This window comes from Rhamphochromis sp. 'chilingali', assembly GCF_963969265.1.
Source record: "Rhamphochromis sp. 'chilingali' genome assembly, chromosome: 16".
In the NCBI taxonomy this organism is placed as follows: domain Eukaryota; kingdom Metazoa; phylum Chordata; class Actinopteri; order Cichliformes; family Cichlidae; genus Rhamphochromis; species Rhamphochromis sp. 'chilingali'.
The window spans coordinates 13,060,394-13,079,999 of NC_137943.1; the positions used below are offsets into that span (position 1 = coordinate 13,060,394).

At 40.6% G+C, this 19,606-nt stretch overlaps 1 protein-coding gene across 4 annotated transcripts in view; it reads left to right on the forward strand.

Moving 5' to 3' along the window:
* The first annotated feature begins 1,895 nt into the window (after positions 1-1,895).
* Positions 1,896-19,606, forward strand: part of LOC308412982 (SPRY domain-containing SOCS box protein 4-like) — a 91,002-nt gene continuing 73,291 nt past the window's right edge. The window contains exons 1-2 of one of the 4 annotated variants that reach the window (XM_080907740.1): positions 1,896-2,160; positions 18,903-19,089. The gene's annotated coding sequence lies outside the window, so the exon portion shown is untranslated. The remainder of the gene's footprint in view (positions 2,161-18,902; positions 19,090-19,606) is intronic. The other 3 variants (XM_080907739.1, XM_080907741.1, XM_080907744.1) reach the window with 3 other exon arrangements.

Genomic DNA, 19,606 nt, shown 5'->3' on the forward strand with positions numbered 1-19,606 from the left:
CAAACCGAGCATGCGAATGGAGAAGGAAGGTGATTTACATGATTTTGATCTGAGTATTTCAGAAACTACCGATCTACTCGGGTTTTCCTGCACACCCATCTCTCGGGTTCACAGAGAATTCTCTGGAAAAAGAAAATATCCAGTGAGTGGCGGTTCTCTGGAAGAAAATGCCTTGTTTGGTGTCAGAGGAGAATGGCCAGACTGCAGGGGGGGTAAAAATAACTCAAGCACTTTTTACCACCACTCCTGAAAACTGAGGCAATAGTTCACAAGGACTCATCAAAACTGGACGTTAGAGGATTGTAGAAAACATTCAGATGGCAGTGTAAGAATTTGGCAAAAAAAACAACAACAACAACATGAAAGTATGGATCAATCCTGCTTTGTATGGATGATTCTGGCTGTAATGTAATCGCATGTAAAGGTGTGGGGGATATTTTCTGGATGACTCAGGCTGTGCATTATTTAAACACCACAGCCTGAGTATTGTTACTGATCATGTCCATCCCTTTATGATCACATTGTACCCATGTGCTGGTGGCTGCAGGACCATGTCACAAAGTTCAGATCACCTCAAACTGGTTTCTGGGGAAAATAGATCAAAGTGGTCGCTTTGTGTATAACTTTTATAGAAAAAGGATCATGAAGGCACTGGGGAATACTCCGTCAACTGTTTGCATTTACCTATTTTCACCGCCAGGGGGAGCTAAAGTTCTTCCGATGGAACTGATCAGCGCACCGTTCAGTTCTTTAATATTATATTTCTGTTTCATGTCATGAATAATATATAATTTAAGTGATTTAATCCCACAGTGTAAAATAAAAAGAACATAATCTCTTCTATCCATCATGCTGAGGTAGATTCGACTCCGCACATATCCTGACAAAAGTGTCTATAAAATGTACGTAAACGATGATTGAAATAATCCATCTTCGCACTCGCTGGTCGGAATAAAGAAAGGCCCAAAGACATTAGTTTCTATTGATTCTGTACCGTTTTTCTATTTGGGCTATTCAGCACAACTAGCACAATCACACGTGGCCCCTTTTTATGAGTGGATGCAGATCGATCAGCCCTCCTCTGATTTACTTACACAAAATAATGTGACTCGAAGTTACCGCAGCGGACCACATCACTTTTGCGGTGAAATATCTTAATTGACTTCCAGTTAACAGCCTGCTGACCTGTTTGTTAATAAACATTCAGATGGAAACCACAATACAAGAAATCACATGAACCATGGGGGTAGCGATGCCTTCACAAACAGTGAGAAATTTAGAGAATATGTTTGCAAATTCATCTGCAAAGACAGTGTGCTCCGGAGATTTCATAGCACATATATAATGCTTTTTCACATTATGTGTCATATATGTATGTAAACTATATATACTACATTACAGTATAATACATATATTAAACGTGGATTAAGGTTTCACACAGTGAGTGTTTCTGGGTAAAGCTTCAGATTCTTTTTTCCTTTAGATATCACCATGTCATACAACCTGAAACTCACAAGGGGGCAGTTATTACGTGTAGGAACCAAGTGACTCACTTTTCTAAACGCTGAATGGCAGCAAGTATCCTCTTAAAGAGAGGAGCTCAAATGGCTTTAACGGCATTTGAAATTTCAGTACAAGTTCAGTTTACAGCCTGAGTGGCGTAATTATTTCGAAGGACACGTCACAGATACGATTTAAACTGTTTTTATAAGTGACACAATGAACTGTGTCAGTAGTGGGGTTTGCCATCGTTTATCATGTACTGCCACTTCGGGATTCCCACTTTACGAGCAGCTTTTGAAAGCACCATCTTGACCCAATCGCGACAAAGCAGAAAGCTGCGTTGTGGCTGAAGCGACCAATCGGCGCTCGTTCTGTGGAGTAAGCGGACTCTGGGTGCTTGGCTACCTTGATGTGTCGAGCTCCTGTTTACTACAACAAAGAAACCGTCGCTTAATCGCCAAAAACATTGGTAACAGCGCTGGAATAACGCTGTTGTCGTCAGCGGAGGAGGCGAGGTACTTCGTTTCTTCGTATCCCGCAGAGATTTCGCCCGGGAAAACTATCATTTGTGGACTGATTGAGGACAGGTCGGTGAGTGTTATCCCCGTGTATCCTGGACCGCCCGCAGGATTTGGGTTTCCTGCATGCGAGCAAAATGTGAGGTTTTTCTTTATTACGTGTCATCAGCTCTCTTTGTACTGTTGACTGATTGCACAAGTTTACGTAAAAGTACCACAATTTAAACTTATAGTCATTGCTGTAGTTCAGTCGTGTGATAAAGTTTCCTCTGTTGCTCCGCGGTGCAGTGACATCTCAGGGTGCATGAATTCACCTGAGTGTCCACATCTTGCCATCTCACCTCCTTTGACATCATCGCAGAGTGCAGAGATGGAAAGAGTGACACAGATGATATCTGTGTTGCCTGTCTGTGTGTGACAGAGGGGGAGATTAGTGTAGGTCATTAAATGAGTACATGTACATGGTTGAAATGACAATAAAAGCCTCTTCACTTGACTTGACTTCACTTGACTTGAGTGATCAACATTTATATTAACGCAGTAGGTAATTGTTTCAAAATTCTATATATAACCCCCAACTTTGAAAACAGCCCAATAAAAATGCTGTTTTGATAGTGAATTTTAGGTGTCAGTTAGATTAATCCATCTTGTTAAAGTAACACCGCTTTTCCTCGCTGCACTCTGATTTATCTGTGTTTTCACACCTTGGCATTTATTAAGCTGGATAAGGTGACAAGGACATGGAAGATGGAGAGCAGATGGTGGGAGGGGAGGAGAGAAAAGAAGGGTAGATGATGGAGGGTGAGAGGAGAGTGGAGGAGAGAGGAGAAGGCCCTGGAAACTTGACAAGACAAGAGTGCAAGGACACGTGTGCCTGGTGCAGTGTGTCTGCATATGGCTTTCTAACAAGTAATGGGCAAAAGTGTTGGTGTGGAAAGGTGGTCGGTGGAGTGTGCTTGTTGATGGATGACCTGTCTAAATAGGGGAGGGTGGGGGCTTGCGGAGGAGAGGAGGGAGGATGATGAAGCAGAAGGAGGAGACGGAGCTTTGTAAGAGTGACAGGGGGTCATTTATCTGTCTGTTGGATCTCACCAGCTGGTCACTACAGGAGATCAGACTGTTTACCAGCATTTTCCTTCACTAACTTCTTCCCTTCTGTTTCCTTTCATCTCATATCCTCAATTCCCATCTCCTGCACTTTTCTGCTGTTCTTGCCACAGTTCTTTTTCCTCCTGCCTGTTGTCCTATTCTGCTGATTGAATTATGGACACTTGAGCTGTTTACACTTTCATTTAATGGCCCAAACACTCAAACTGATATTGTAGCTGCTGCGCTATCAATAACAATGAGAAGTGCTTGGGCAATTTAAACATTGTGCTAACACAGGTGTATATTGAATTCTTCAGTGACTTTTGAAAAGGTTTATTTTTTTCCATTCAGTTACATGAAGGATTAGTGTAGCCTGAAACAGCTTCCTAGAGATTTTTAGTAGAGGTGCAACAATACTGGTATCGATATTGAACCGTTCATACAGTGCTCGGATCAGTACGCATATGCATCGTACGGAGCCCCGCAGGGGACATGGGAGAAAAAAAAATTAAGACGGACTTTTGCGAGATCCCATGTCCCCCTAATTTTTTCTTCTCCCATGTCCCCTGCGGGGCTCCCTAGTTTCGAGCAATACAAAATTTTTTATTTATTTTATCAACTTTCCTTCTGACGATGCTGTCTGTGTTGAGCGCTCAGTGGATCTGCGTTCGACTACTCCGCCTAGGCTGCATTGTCGAGTGCAGATCCACTGAGCGCAGCACAAGCTAGCAAGACAGAAGCTAAGCTCGTTGCAACAGCATGGCTGATAGTGAAGAAAAGAATATTCAGAATACAATTGACAAATGCAAAAAAACTCTAAACCATTGGCTACAGAGAGATTTAACGTTATTCGGCAGGATAATGTTGACCAAGGTTGAATCTTTGTCCAGATTAATCTATCCAGCTTATTCCCTAGCCATCCCACCAAGAATTATAAAAGACATCAATAAGGTGAATTTTAATTTCATATGGAAAAATAAACATCATTATATCAGTAACAGGGACTTGATAAAAGATTATGAAGAGGGGGGTTTAAAAGCAATCGATTTTGAAATAATGAATGGCATTTTAAAGATTAATTGGCTACGATCTTTCTTGAAAAATGATAATGAGATCTGGTTCTTGATACCATCTCTTATTTTCAACAAAGTTGGGGGGATCCAATTCCTTTTAGTATGTGATTTTGAAATTTCTAAACTACCCATAAAACTTTCCAAATTTCATCAACAAGTTTTGTTAAATTGGAAATTAATGTTTAAACATAACTTCAGTCCCCACAATGTTCCATTGTGGAATAATAGGGTGATATTGAATCGGGGGAAATCTATGTTTGTGGAAGAATGGATGACAAAACAAATTTGGTCTGTGACACACATAATGGATGAAAATGGAGATATACTTGAATTAAACAGGCTTAATGAGAAATATGACATGAGTTGCTCGTTCGAGCTCTATAAAAAAGTTTCACAGAATATCCCAACAGTCCTTGTAAATACGGTAAAGAACAATTTTTCAAATATACAGACTCCAAATTTGCATAAAGTTAAACTAGATGGTCTTGACTTGGTTAATGGAAAATGCAATAATCAGTTTTTGAGGAGGTATTTGGTTAACACCTTATATCCAGGTAGGACAAAACATTCACTCGTCTTTAAAGATTATAACAAATCTGAGATCTCGTTGATCAGAACCAAATATTTAACATTTCCAATTCCCCCCAAATTTAAAGAAGTCCATTTTAGAACTACAAAAAATATTTACCCCTCCAATGAATTTATGAGAGACAGATTTAAATTTGTGTTAGACAACTGTTATATTTGTAAAACAACTTCGGAAACAACAGAGCACATGTTCTATGGATGTGTGACAATCCAGAATTTATGGAAATCTCTCCATGTCCTAATATTGTCCCAGTATGGATATATTGATTTTTGGTCTTTTCAAAATATTCAAATTGGAGTAATCCTTATGGACAAAAATAGTGAGTTTTTAGTTAACAATCTCATTATTATAACAAAGTATTACATACATAAATGCCGATATGCTAAATCCCCCCCTTCATGGCCTGCTCTTAAAAACGACCTCTCCCTGTTCCGTAAATCTCTTAAGCTAATAAATAAGCCCCAAGCAATCAAATTGCATAGATTTTTAGAAGAGTTTGATTTTTCTTAGCCCCTTATTTAAGTTATGTGTCTTGTTTATGGAACCTCACTTTTAGAGATTTTATGATCCCCCTTGTCTTCTTTATTTCTGTTCCTTGTTTTTCATTCTTTTTTTATTCTTATTTATTTTTGTATTGGTTATTCATCTTTTTATATTATTATTATGTAGATGTGTGAATATGGATGTGTATGTATACATGTGTATATGCAAATATATGTATATATATGTGTGTGTATGTATGTTTACTTTCAGTTATTGTCGATTTCATTGTGGTGTATAGGAGATGTGATTCTGTTCTGATTGTTTTAATATATCGCTTGTCTCTTTGAGATTGTCATTGTTATTGTTCTAAATAAAGTTCATTTAAAAAAAAAAAAAAAAGCTCGTTGCAACATGGCAGCTGCCTCAACGCTACCCGAAGTAGAACCTCCCCCACCCTCATTCAGATCTGGTGTTTGGAGCTATTTTGGTCTTCATGTAAAGTATGACCCTGAAGGTAAACGTGTCATGGACAAAAGTAAAACAGTATGTTGGATGTGCCACGCAGTGCTCAATTACATTGGTGGGAACTAGTGCGTTAGCGCAGTTAGCTTGTTAACATGTTGATGCCCCACGCACGGGGCGATCCTCGTTACCGAAGATTTGCCGTGTTATGGCGTTAATGTCATTTCAACGAGATTAACGCTGGCAGCACTAGGGGGAACACAACGAATATGACTGCACGTTTACGCAGACATCATCCTAGTGCAAAGACAAGTGGAAGCAGACAAAAACAACAAGCACGCATGCTACAAACTTTACCAGAGTCATTTAGACAGCCGTTAGCACATGATTCTCCTTATGGGGACCTGATATGTTTAATATGCTGCCGAGAATATAGCCCAGAAGAAGCGTATAGTATAGCTTTTATTTTGGAAAGAGCCATTTCTCTGTAATAAACTCTCTTTTCCAAAGATGGGTGATTTCTCGATCAGATAGATTTATTTTTATTTATTATTTTGTTGTTTCAGCAACATTACATTTAAAAACTGTACTTTTGAGTTAAAATATATATTTAAAATTTTAATAAATGACAAATTAAAAAGGCATGAACATTTTTTTTGTATCAAAAATATATCGAACCGTGTCACCAAAGTATCGAACCGAACCAAACTGTGAATTTTGTGTATCGTTGCACCCCTAGTTTTTAGATGTACTTTTCTATCATGCAGGCTGATATATACCGTCCATCTTATTCTAGCGTTCGCTACCGAGATCACCATTTAACGTCACATTCACACCTTCAACCATATGAGAATCTCCAGGCTTCACTTGCACAAATCTAGAGATCGGTCGGTGATTCTCCAGTTGTTAAGGAAAATGTGTATTCCCCAACCGGTTGGTGAGCGATTTCTGGATGAAATCAGTTGCAGAAGTGGTTGCTAGCAAATTGCTGCGGTCTACTGTAGTTTGCTTCGAAGATGCAGACTTGTCTGCAAACACTTGGCAACTACTCACTGAACAGTGGAGGACCTCGGTAAAAGTGTGGCACAACTTTTACTTTGAAGGAAATTTGTTTTCCAATTCTGTTCAGTTCAGTTTTTTTTGACTTTCTAAAGTATGGTAGTAAGTATTAAATGGTCTTTAATAAAAAGAAGTATGAAGAAAAGTGTACTTAAACTGTTTCCTGGTGCTGTCAGCTATCAGGTGATTTTACTTGTTTACATCTGCACTTTAAATTCTTCTGAATGCAACCTAATCCTGTACTTCCTATACATTTTCTCTCTCCTCCTTTGCTCATTCAGCTCTCTTACTTTTAATCTGTTTTTGTTTTTTATTTTCTGTTTTATTTCCTGCTTTTCTCCTGGCTCAAAAAAAGCTCCTTTTTATCCATCCAGAGGGACTAATAAGCTGTGCTATGAGTCAGTGTAAGGAAAGAGGCAGATGGGATTCAGCTTGTAGGCCCGATAAGGATTATTTTTTTTAGCTTGGCTGTTTCTCATCACTCCCTGTCTTTGGTGTTTAAGCGGAACAGATAGGGTCTAGCGTTATAGATGTAGTGGTAAAAATCACCCAGATTGAGATAGTGAAAGTTCGCTGTGAATCAAGATGTCAGAGTTGTTGCTTACTGACGGGTGACTTTCTCTAACTCATAAAAGCAACAACAGCCTTATTGCTCATTAATTAATCAACGTCTTGGTCACAGAAGCAAATATTAAATCTGATTTTATCTCATTTCTTTCGACAGTTGTTGAACATATTGCTCATCTGCATTCTGCACAGTTCCCAATGTGTCACTGTGCTCATTATTCGGTGAGACACAAGGCGATTTGGTGACAAGATAGACAACATTTTGTAGTCAGTATGAGCGGCTTTCCATCAGCCATCATTATTTTTAATTACTTTCTTTCCCTGCCTCTCCCACTGAGGTTGTTTTGTACCACAGGATGCATGCTCTGACAGGAAGCAGACTCAAAGATGTGAACCTGTGAAGTCCCAAATTAAACTAAATCAAGGTTGAAAATAGATCACAGGACATAGCACAGAAGGTTGCGGCTCTAATGGAGAGAGTCATGTTTTGGCAAACACGAGCAAGCGTTAAAAACTACGTGTTTTGAAATAATTTTTATCCTGCCTTTGTATGTACTGTTGCATGAACAAAATGTTGTATTTCTAATTGTACTTAAATGTCACATGTCCAAACTAAAAAGTTGGCTTGTTCGCAATGAATTATGTTATATTTTGAAGTCTCTAGTTTGGTATTTTGGCTATCAAAACCAACTGGATGCGGAGTGCACAGCTTTCCCTAGCAACACACGGTTACCAGACCTCTAGGTCTGTGTATCTGTGGCCTAAGCAAAATGGGAAGGCATAGTATTACTTGGGTAACTCCAAACTGCTCAAAAAATAAGGGAATAGTCAATCATCACAGTATAACACAAAAGCAAGTTTAACTTCAGGAATGCCAAACTAGCCAATTTGGGCAAGAAAAGGATGACTCCCAAAAAGGAACTGGTTTTGTAGGTGGTGACCACAGATTATTGCGCTCTGTCCCACCTGTTTTTTCGCCAGTTTTGCTATTAGATAGTTTCCTTGTCACTTTGGTAGTGTAGCCTCAGCGGGGAATTAAAATAAGTAGAAAGTAATGCTTGGCATTTTGTGATATAAATAGATAATTTAGACATGTCTTTTTAGTTGATAAGAGATCAATGAATTGGGTGATCTGTTATGACACAACCTAGCCAATCAGCAGAGAGCTTCCAGCGACCCTTGCTGTTGACCTTGATCACGTTACTTCCTGCAGTCGCAGTTGTGTTCGGGTTTGTACAGTGCTTTGGGTTCGTTAAATAGTGTGTTATTTAAGCACATTTGCTATATAGGTTACTGTTCAGAACTTTGCCCTGCTTAGCAGTGAGTAAGAAAAAGTCACTCAGCTAACTTCGTTATTCATGTTTTAAATAGTGTGACGGAAAAGTTCCCTAGCCGCTAAGCTAACAGCTGCCTCATGCTCAGGTGTGTGTGTGGGGGGGCAAAATGGCTAGGAACCGTGATTGTTTTACTTTAAAAGTAAATTAGTTCTATGAATCCAACATGCTTTAGTTAAGTTGGAGTATGTGTGTTCTTAGTGTTCCTAGTGCTTACGATTTTGGTCTGGTTATAGCTTCTTTACTCTTCTTAATTATTTGTAATGAGGGTTAAAGTAGCATGTTATGGATACCTTAGACATTATTAAACATGGACATAGCTTCTGTGTTGAAAAAAAAATGATACCATGGTGTAAGTTCCCAAAAAAATAAACTTAAAATAAAATAAAACAATCGAGCTAAAGGCCACCAGAAAGGCTGTCTGACTCGACCTCTTTAAAGTGTGTCATGGTCATGCCATGTTTCAAAAAGGCTCATCTGTGGTGTGAAACTGCACGCACATTGGCCAACAAGCTTTCGCTCACAAGTCATAGCCAACCAATGTGGTTTCAACCATATCTGCCCTTCCTCCGAACATTTTTTTTGCGTTTTTTGCAACCAAGATAATGATGGAGGAAACGCTCAACTACAGGCTTTAAAAGATGACTTCAAAAACCGGTGAATGGCATCACAGTAGCTACTTCCATCTTTTATACTGTCTGTGGATGGTACCAGCAGCCCATTTGTGCTGCACTAGTAGCACAGATGTTCCTGGATGGCACGTCCATGCGTGCTGCCAAAAAAGTGTTTGCTGTTACTTCCTGAACCGTCTCAGGAGTGTTGAGGTGATACCAGGAGATGACTGTTGCACAAGGACATCTAGACAGTCCCCTAGAAGGGCATCAATCTAGCAGCAGGACTGGTATCCGCTCCTACAGAATGACCTCCAACAGTCACTTTTGGTTTTATGATCAAACTAACTGAAACAGACTGGATGAGGGCCAGATGGCCTTTAATGGGACCTCTGGTTACAGCTCAGCACCATGCAGCTTGCCTGGCATTGCTACCAGAAAGGCTGGTTTGTCACTAGTGCTGTTTTTGTCACGAGCAAGTTCACACTGAGCACATGACAGACATTAAGGACACTGGAGATGCAGTGGGGAAGGTTATGCTACGTACGACACTATAAATTACTCATGTAGCATGAGTAGTTTGGCAGTGGGTCAGTGATGATCTGGAGAGGTGTATCCATAGAGGGTCACAAAGACCTCCACCCATTAGCCAATAGTACATTGACTGAAGTCCTCAGACCCACTGTCAGACCTTACACTGGTGTGGAAGGCCCTGGATTCCAGCTGGTCCAGAATGATGCTAACTTCAAGTGGTCATGGTGTGGTGTGACACTGAATCAGCGCATGCAACGTTACCAAATTGTGCCACACACTGTCCTGGAGTTCACTGGGAGGAGATCCTCTAATTCCCAGATTCACCGTCTCATCAGGAGCATGCCGAGACATTGTTGGGAAGCATGTGGAGGCCATGCAGACTCATGAGTCACATTATTGCAAAAGCTGGATCAGCTTTCAGTTTTTAGCTTTGACTTTTGACGTGATTTCGCAGGGTTGGCGATTTTAATTTAACAGCTGACCGCTTGTTACACTGTTAAAATTTTCAACTTGAATATTTTGTTCATCAAGTTCAGATGTGCGATTTATGTGTTCTCCTAATTTTATTTGAGAGTGGCATCATTTTTCTGCCAGGGAGCTTCCTGCTTGGCTAATTCATAGCTGTTAAGAGTCCTAATAGTATTTTGAACCTTTTATCTCTGCCTGTCTTTGGACAGCAATGTAAATATGTGCCTTTTTTACCCTGCCAGATGGAGAGGGAATAGATTTATATTCAGCAGCCTTTTGTTAAGTCACTCTTGGATTGCTGAGCTTACAAAAATGGTTACACACAGACACACAAGCCTATACTTTAACACACAGACATCACTCAAGTAAAATCTGCACTCTCATGCAGGGCTGCACTCTAAAGTCAATGACATTAACCGCTGCAGCGAGAAGCAGAAAGGAAGATGGTGTGTTCCTCCTGCCCTTGGCATGTGCTTAGTGTTTAAATGCAGCAGTGTGTATGCACATTCACCTGTGTGTTCGTGCCTGTCTGTGCGTGTGTGTGGGTGTGGGTGGTATTTTGTGTCGCTAAAGTACTTGTGACTCACAGAGGCCATCACAGTGACAGGGTAACTCCAGTAATGGTGCACTTTATAGTCATATTGGCAGATTTCCTCCTTGTATGGGAATGTCAGGGATGCAGTCACAGTGCCTTATTTTCCTAAAACCATTGCGTGCATCTTTACCACAAACTGCACCTTAGTTGAATCACCAGTTTATCAGGATGCACGCAGTCGATGCTTCTTGTCATTTTATTGTCATTTTGGGTGATTTGTGTCTGTTTAAGGGAGTTTGCTGCAATAAGTGGTCAACACACAGCCCTGACGAGCCGCCCGTAATTTCAGAGTCCTTGGAAAGAAAACAGGGAAACTTGCAGTCATTAGTGCTGTGACAAATACCTGCGTTTTCAGTTAATGCCCGCTCTTCGTAAACCCTGTCATTTTAGCTCATTTCACCTCATCATGCCCTGTCTTGTCACGCATCATTTGGCTTCCTGTCGCTTACAATCATCTTGTCTGACATCTTGTCTGATCTGATTGAAAGTTTGCTCCATCTTGTGGTTTCTTGAGAGCCAAGAGGGCTGTGTGGAGGAGAGTAGCGGTGCGCTCATTTACATATAAATGACGACAGCGTCTGAGATTCTGTCCCCCTGCTTATTTGTCATTTTAAGGCGATTTAGTGTCCGTGAGGTTTGCCAGTGTGTGTTTCTGCTCAGGATAAATGTTTCCTTGTGTTGTTGTGTGTGCATGTGTCAGCTGAGCATCAGTTTGCATCGGTGCGAGGACAATCGGCTCTGGATCATTTGCCTCATGCTTTTGTCTGACTGTGATTTCATGTCTTCCACCGGACTATCTGATGGCTTTTTCAGGAGGATAAAATCTATTTACTCATCCTGGAATGCAAAGAAGGCATGTGATTGTTTTGTCTAGAGCCCCAAAACATCAGATAGCTGTGAAGAAAATGAAATGGAAAGAAATTCTAGAGGGCCTACTTACTAATGTTGGCTTCGATGACAGGTGATATTTTGTTTTACTAAAAAGGGAAACTAAAGAATTTCCTGTCAGAGACTTTCTTTGAAATCCTGGAAGGGTTCTCACATATCATCTCTGAGTGGTGTTGTAACTGGAATCCTTGCTGACTTTGCCAACTATTTTCTTTATAAAGTAAAAATAGACCAGACAGAATCATAAGGCCCAGTTACAACACATCACATTTGCACAAATATTGAAGTTAGATTTGTCCTGAGGCTTTAAATGCGAAAGCAATTTCAAAAAAAAAAAAAAGTGCTGAAATACTTGTGGGAAATTCAGCCAATGACATGTTTTATTGTTATAGGCTGTGGAATATAACAGAACCATGCGTGATAAAACAAGCGTAAAGGTTTGCATTTCTTATCAAAAAATGCACACGGCACTCAAGGAATCCTGAATAGAAATCTGAAGGTGATTTCTGTGTTTGTCCCTCCTCTGCTGACAATGAGCCAGTCACCAGTCCAAACAGGAAATACGGTCCTCACCCCTCGTTTCTAATTCACTTTCAAGGAACCAGACATGCCTGTAATTTCTTTTTTTTAAGTGCTCTTGTGTAACAGTTCTCCACACTTTTGGCTGCTTATTCACCTATCTTCAGTCCAGTCCTTGTAGCCGACCATTTTCAGAGGAATGCTTTTTGTGTGTGTGTCTTTAAGCCACTTAAAACTGACCTAAGGAATCAATTACAAAGGCACCTGACTAGGGCGATGAACCAGTGTTGTGTCTACACGTAACAACAAATTGGCAAAGAACCAGTTTTTAGTTGTATCTGTAGACACTGTGTTACTAACAAAAAAACCTGGCTTATCTGAGTGTGGTGTGCACTGTGTGAGGAAACTAAAAAGTGGAGAACAAAAGAAGAAGAGGCAGGCCTGAAACTCTAGCCCAATCAGATGAATTGTATTTGAAAGGCATGTCCCTAAGAAAGATCCAGCAAAGAACTAACACAGAGCCTGATGGCTGCATCAGGCAGATCTGCTGTTCACTGAAGCCTCATCAGAAATGGTCTCAGTGGAAGGGTGAAGAAGCCATTCTTAAATCTGAAGTATACAAGAATTTGACTGAAAATCTGTGGCAACACGCCCGAGGGAGTCATGAAATAAAATTTGCCATCAGTATGTATGGAGGAGGTGAGGAGAGCGGTACACTTTGAAATCACAGTGGAGGCTCTGTCATGGTTTGGGGCTGCGTTTCAGACAGTAGTGTTGGAGATCTTTGCAAAATTGATAGAATTGTAAATGCAGAAAAGTACTGTCAGATTTTGATCCACCATACAACAACATCTGGAAAGCATCTGATTTTGAACCTGTTTCTTTTGTTGTTATAATATCTATACAATTTACTGATCACTTCATTTGTTTACATACCTGCAAAGACTGTCCAAAAGTGAGCACTGTTTTCCAATTTCACTACCTTTCCACAACCATTTGAAAGCAATATAAACACTTTTGATGTTACACATAGTTGAATGACAGCAATAACTAAAACGCATGCTGTTTTGAGGCTTGCGTCTAGAGAGCAAAGAGGTCGCTAGAATATCCAGGGAAAAGCTTTTAGCGAACATACTTGCGTGATTCAAATGAGATGAATCACATCTAGGTCGACTCTTCATGTCAGCCTGTGTACATATTTGGGTTATTGCCCAAGTCTGCTTGGCAGATATTCTAACCTAAAAGGGAATAAACGGAGATAATCTGCTTTTCAAATAATCACAAAAACTAATGATCATTGATTGTGGCTGCTTAGAGTACAAGAAACATCTCGTAATGACTGCAGTATCTGTTAAATTAAAAATGAATTAACAAATTAAATTATCTGCTCATGCACTTAAATAGCAATGGTCAAAGTGATAAAGCCTCTCTCTATCAAATCAAGAGCTCTTAATGATGTAAACTCGCATAATGAGATACCAGCATGATCAACAATCACTGCAAATTATGTTAAAAATATAACAAGAATCAGGAGATATCTCCTTAAAGATTACCTGTCCTTTCCGGTGTGTCAGCAGGTCCGTTGGCTTTGGTCGCACAACTGCACAAAAGTATCGATCTTATCTGTAAATACTGCTGGTCACCCTTTTTCTTTTTTCTTTTTAATTTAAGGGCATTTCTGACTCTGCCTCCCACTTTCTCCCTTTTTCTCTCTTTGGCTCTCTCTGACTATTTTCTGTCCATAATTACAGAGCTCATGAAAGCGTTTAGAGTCTCATGAATATTTAAATCTTGGAGGGGAAGTGTCAGGGGAGACCCATGTGTGGCTGGTCTGCCCTAATTATGGAGATGGGCCTACACACAGACACGCACACGCACGCACACACACACAAAGACAAAAGCCAGAAAATGATTAAAAGCTCCCAATTTGAAAAAAGTTAATATAGGCTTAAAGAAAGCCTGCATTATACATTTAAACAAAGGTAATTCAGAAAAATGGATGTATGTGTACACACACACACGCACAGACACACACAGCAGGGAGATGATAATGGCACAGCTGGTTGTAGCTTTGAGCTGGCTCTTTTTGCTCACTGTGTTGTTTAACAGTAAGCTAATGATGGGCATGGGCATTGAAGAGTACTAAATGCGACTCTGTCTTTGTGTATATTTGTAGCCAGCAGTCTGGGGACTGGGATGTTTTCTGTGCCGTGTCAAGTCAAGACAAGGATGAACAGAAATGTGACTCACTGAGTGTGTGATGGACACTACTGAGTCAGGGGGAAGGAGGAGGAGGCAGTCACGTTTTTTGAGTGGAAAGCTTGAGGAGAATTGAAGAATGCAGTGACAGACCTATACAGCAACACATGAAAAAGGATGAAGGTGGAAAGTTAATAGGTGGTGTAAGGGGGAAGGATAGAGAGAGAGAGAGAGGAAATGAGGGGCTGGGTGGTGGATTGAGATATGCAAAAGGAAGTAAAGAGGGAGAAAGGAGGAAGGTGAACAGTGCGAGAAGGAGCTGAATAAGAAGGCTGTGAAGGTGAGAGGAAGACAGGTTTGCATTTAAAAAAAAAAAAAAGAGGCTTGTATTGTGAGTCATTACAGAGTGGCAGAATGGTGAGGGATGGAGGTGACTGGTGAGAAGAGAGGTGTAAGGAAATGTGGGAGAAATATGAGAGACTTAAATGGCACACAGGGAGGATGGGAGAACTGGAAATACACTGGAGTGTGTCACTGCCGATGGTGATGTATGTGTAAGGGTGAGAAGTGAGGGTGGTGAATTTAAGCACAAGTACAGCTTTGGTTTCAGTTCTGAAGTATAAGTATGCAGGCAGATATGTACAGAACTGCATTCATTTAGGAAGCTCAGATACTGCCAGAGAATTGAGATCAAGAGTTAAAAATGGTCTCTTAGGTCTCAGTTACACAGACCTACAGACTAATCGGCAACCATCTACAACCAGTATTGAGGGCAAAATGAGTATTCACTGACTCTTTGCAAGTGGTTGCCATAGGTTGCTGGCAGTCTCTACAAATTCGATTGCTAAAGCCCCATTCACTTAGCCCTAGGTACTGGTCGGTGACACCTGGTATCCACCGGTCATTAGAGAATGTGTGTGTTCCACAACCAGTTGGTGAGTGGTTGCTGCTAGTATGAAATTGGTCACCTCTGTAAGCCTCTACAACTGCTTTGGTTGCTCGCAGGTTGCTACGGTTACCAGTAGTTTGCATTCAAGATGCTGACTTGTAGAGCATGGCAATATGACAAAAATATTTATCACAATAAATGAAAATTTGCGATAACGACATAACTGACGATATAATTGACACTAGACAAAATTCTTTACAACTCCACAACTTTATTAGTGCAAAAAAAAAGTATTTTCACTTAAACAAGCAGCTGTTTTTTTTTAAGTGCATTAAAGTTATATAAAAATGTAACAGAACAGTGCAAATGCAAATTCCTTCCTGACAGTTTAACCAAAAGGCATTTCCAGTGGAAATTGGCCGACATATCCTGAGCATAACCATGTATAATATCCACAAAACTTAAAAAGAGGTTATACACACACAATACGGAAATATTATGTTGAAGCACAGTACGTATCACTCCACGAGGCTCCTTCCTACGATAGCCGTAATGCTCCGACAATCCATCAAGCGGTGCTGCTTCGTAGCTTAGCAAAGTCGTACTGAAACATTTGACAGATTTTCGAGCGCCGTGTACCACATAAAATCGTTTCGAGGTCAGTAAGCACAACCAGAATTCAAACATAAGGCACACGGGATTATAAAGGGCACTGTCGATTTTCAGAAAAATCAAAGGATTGATTTTAAGTGTGCCGTATTTTCCAAAAAACACGGTAATAACGACGGCCTGCTAGCATGCGCTACCAAAAATAGTGCTTTGTTGTGTATCTGACGGACGAAAGCCAAACCAGTTCCACACCACTGAAGTTGTGATACCGTTTGAAGCTGGAGGATCGCTATATAAATATCCGATAGCAGCTAGGTCCCCTAACTTTCAGTAGCTGTTGAAAGGAAAAAGTTGTGGTATATCAGTGGTTAGAAATAACATTATTACTTTAGGATTAGTTTAACACAAAGTCAGGGCTGACCCAGGACCATTGCTGTGAGTCACAGTGCGCAGCATAAAAGTCCTTTCACATCGGATGCAGGATACGCTGCTAATGCTAACTGCTAACTAAAAGCAAAGGATCCAGAATTTGTTACGCTGGCTGCTGGGCTCTATGGGTTTTTGCAGCAGCTCTACCTGTACTAGATGCACCTGCTCCTTGTCTTTTCTATCTCTGACTTTATGTCCTCTACAAGAGTTTGTTTTTTTTGCTAGTTCTTCAAATGTTCAATAAAAACATGTACGCTAATTCATAACGAAGAAAGCTTTGTAATGAAGACTGTCATTTCCAAAACACTGCCCGCCCCCACCCCGCGGTCCGCAGCGCTGTTGAAAAGGCTGTGGAAGTCCCTGTATTAAACACGTAGACCTGTGACATAAAAATCACCAAACTCGGATGACCACAGACTGTTTTCCTTCGTGGTGATGAAGGAAAACGCTGGGTTGGCATGTAAAAGGGCATTTATTCCCTTCAAAGACCTGCAGTTCAAAAAAAGCGCCCCTCGACAGCCAAACCCATCTGTTCTCTGATTGGATTGTTACATTTGTGATTGACATGACATTGACCAATCAGATGAAGGAAAGAAAAATAGGGTCAAAAATCCGTACTTGTAACTTGCAGGGGTTTTTTTTCTAAGTCCACACACAAATCTTTTTTACGCACACACAAATCTTTTTTACACATACAAATCTTTTTTACACACACAAATCTTTTTTACGCACACACAAATCTTTTTTGCGCACACACAAATCTTTTTTACGCACACACAAATCTTTTTTACGCACACACAAATCTTTTTTACAAGTACAAAATATTTATGACCACATTTTGAGCCCATATGTAACAAGCTAGTCTACAATGTTAGTTAGCTAATACAGTATTTTGTACTTTCAGTTTTACGATGGTCAAAGAGAAGGCAATGGTCAGAGGCCATTCTTCAATAAATCAGCGCAAAAAGGAAAATAAGTCTGGTTATTGGAGCATCGTTATCTCGCTGTCTAGTTGGTGAAACCAGGAGACTCAGGGCGAGGACAGCATAGCCCAGCCGTACTGACTTGTCTACTAATACTTGCAAACTACTTGCCAAACGGTAGTGAAACTAGAAATGGAGAACAACTGCCTTCAAAATAAAAGTTGCACCTTTTGAAATGTGTTGGTTTCACAAGTAATGCATGACTTTCACTTCTCTATTCCCAGTTTACCATGGCACCATGGCATTTGGTGAGTGTCTGATTCACCCAGCAATAGCCAGGAATCTCCAGCAACCACTTACCAACCAGTCAGGGAATACACATTTTTCCCTAGCGACCAGATGTTGCTAGGGGCTCACTAGGCATAAATCTAGTCTACAGTGACATCAGCCCGCTAGCCTCAGCTACTCTATAAGTGTTACATAACCTCCCAGATGGTCGACAGATTAAAAGACGCACTGAGATTAGGCGATAGCAGATCTCCAGTTCAGCTTTGGTGCTCCAGATTCTCTTGACTCTGCTGAGGAGAGATATCCAAAACATATTCTCTCATAAAGTGTATGTCACTTCTAAATTACCTACACCCATTCAGTCGGGTTGAGATCTGTGACTATGAAAAAAAACTGCATACGATCCTGATTATTTTTCATTAAACTATTCAGTCAGCCCTTCTCCAGTATATGATAACATCAGAGCCAAGACCCATTAGTATACTTAATATGGTTATGTATCTTGCTCTTGCAAGCTAGACTCTCCTCCCAAATTTAGCGTAATTATAAATGCCTTCTATATGACCTTTTTATAGTTCATCATGCTTTAAATTATGTTTTTTTTTTTTCTTTTTACAGTATTAGAGTTTGGCATTTTAAAGCTTTCGGTACCTCCAGTGATTTTTATTAAAGAATGCGCTTTAGCAATGCAGACCTTCCCTTCCACCACTAATCCATCCTGAGGATAAAAATGAAATAAGAACAACAAAGTGAATAGATTTTAATCAGCCGAGACTTAGTGAAAAAGAAGCTTAGAGCATAATCGCATTCATTTATATGAAATAGTGTTCACAGCAGGAAAAGTTAAAAAGATATGTAAGAATGCTGTGGTAGTTATACCCCATCGTGACATTACAGTCTCATTTAGGTAGTCACGTGATGAGGTGTGAAAGAGTGGACAGTGAGTTTTGCTGATTTGTGCAGATGGGATGCGGAGTACGGCTCCAGAATGAGCTCAGTGGAAGGTTTCATGGAGGTGGACTGAAATGACACCTGACAGCAGGGATTTGACAATGCGATTGGTGTGGGGCATGGCAAAACCTGATTGGTTGACCTGAAAAGTGTATGTGTCCTCTGTCAGGCAGCTGAGTTGGTAATAGGAGACTGAAGACTGGGGGGGAAAAAATCTAGACCCTTTCCTATGGCAACATCTGGGATGAAAGCCGAGCAAATTTTCTTGACAACTTACTAAAGTTCTCTTTCCTTTCTCATCACTGTTAAACATCTGCGACAGACCGGGAGGATTTGACGTCCAGTCTTTTGAGCTCTGTGGTGACGACGGGAGATCGGGGCTCTTCTCACCGCCACCATGTGCGAGCTTTCATCAGGCCACTTCACAGCCCTCTGAGCGGAAACCGGACCACCGCCGGCGCATACTGTGAAGGCACGCTGCCGCCGTACAGACAGTGACGCACACGCGGGTATGATTATGAACACAGGCAGACACGCACAGACACAAACACACGTGTCAGCACCACTTATAACAGACCACAGTTTGATGAGGTGTGTCACCAGTCTGAGAGGAGTGGAGCCCACTATGCATATGTGTGTGTGTGAGTGAGAGAGCGTTGGTTAGCAGTTAGTAATCACTTTATCACATAATTGCAATCACCGATCATCATCCCACTACAGACAGTCACTGCATTAGATGGGTTTGTGATGTCTTTCAGCATCTGTTTCACTCCCAGTAGAAGGCAGAAAACAACTGTGGAAACAATATCTTTCAGTGTGGTCCGCAGTCCCTAGCAGAGCCTTTATAAGTGTTCTAGTGGTTTGTGAGATTCCTGTTTTAATTTGGTGCTTTTAAATTTGAAGGAAGGTTTGTTCCCCTGGTTTCCATTTTTAAACCTGAGTTGGTGGACATATGTGAACCCAGAGAGGGGAAAAGTATTGGTTACATTTGTCAAACAGTACATGTCATTTCAAATACATGCCACT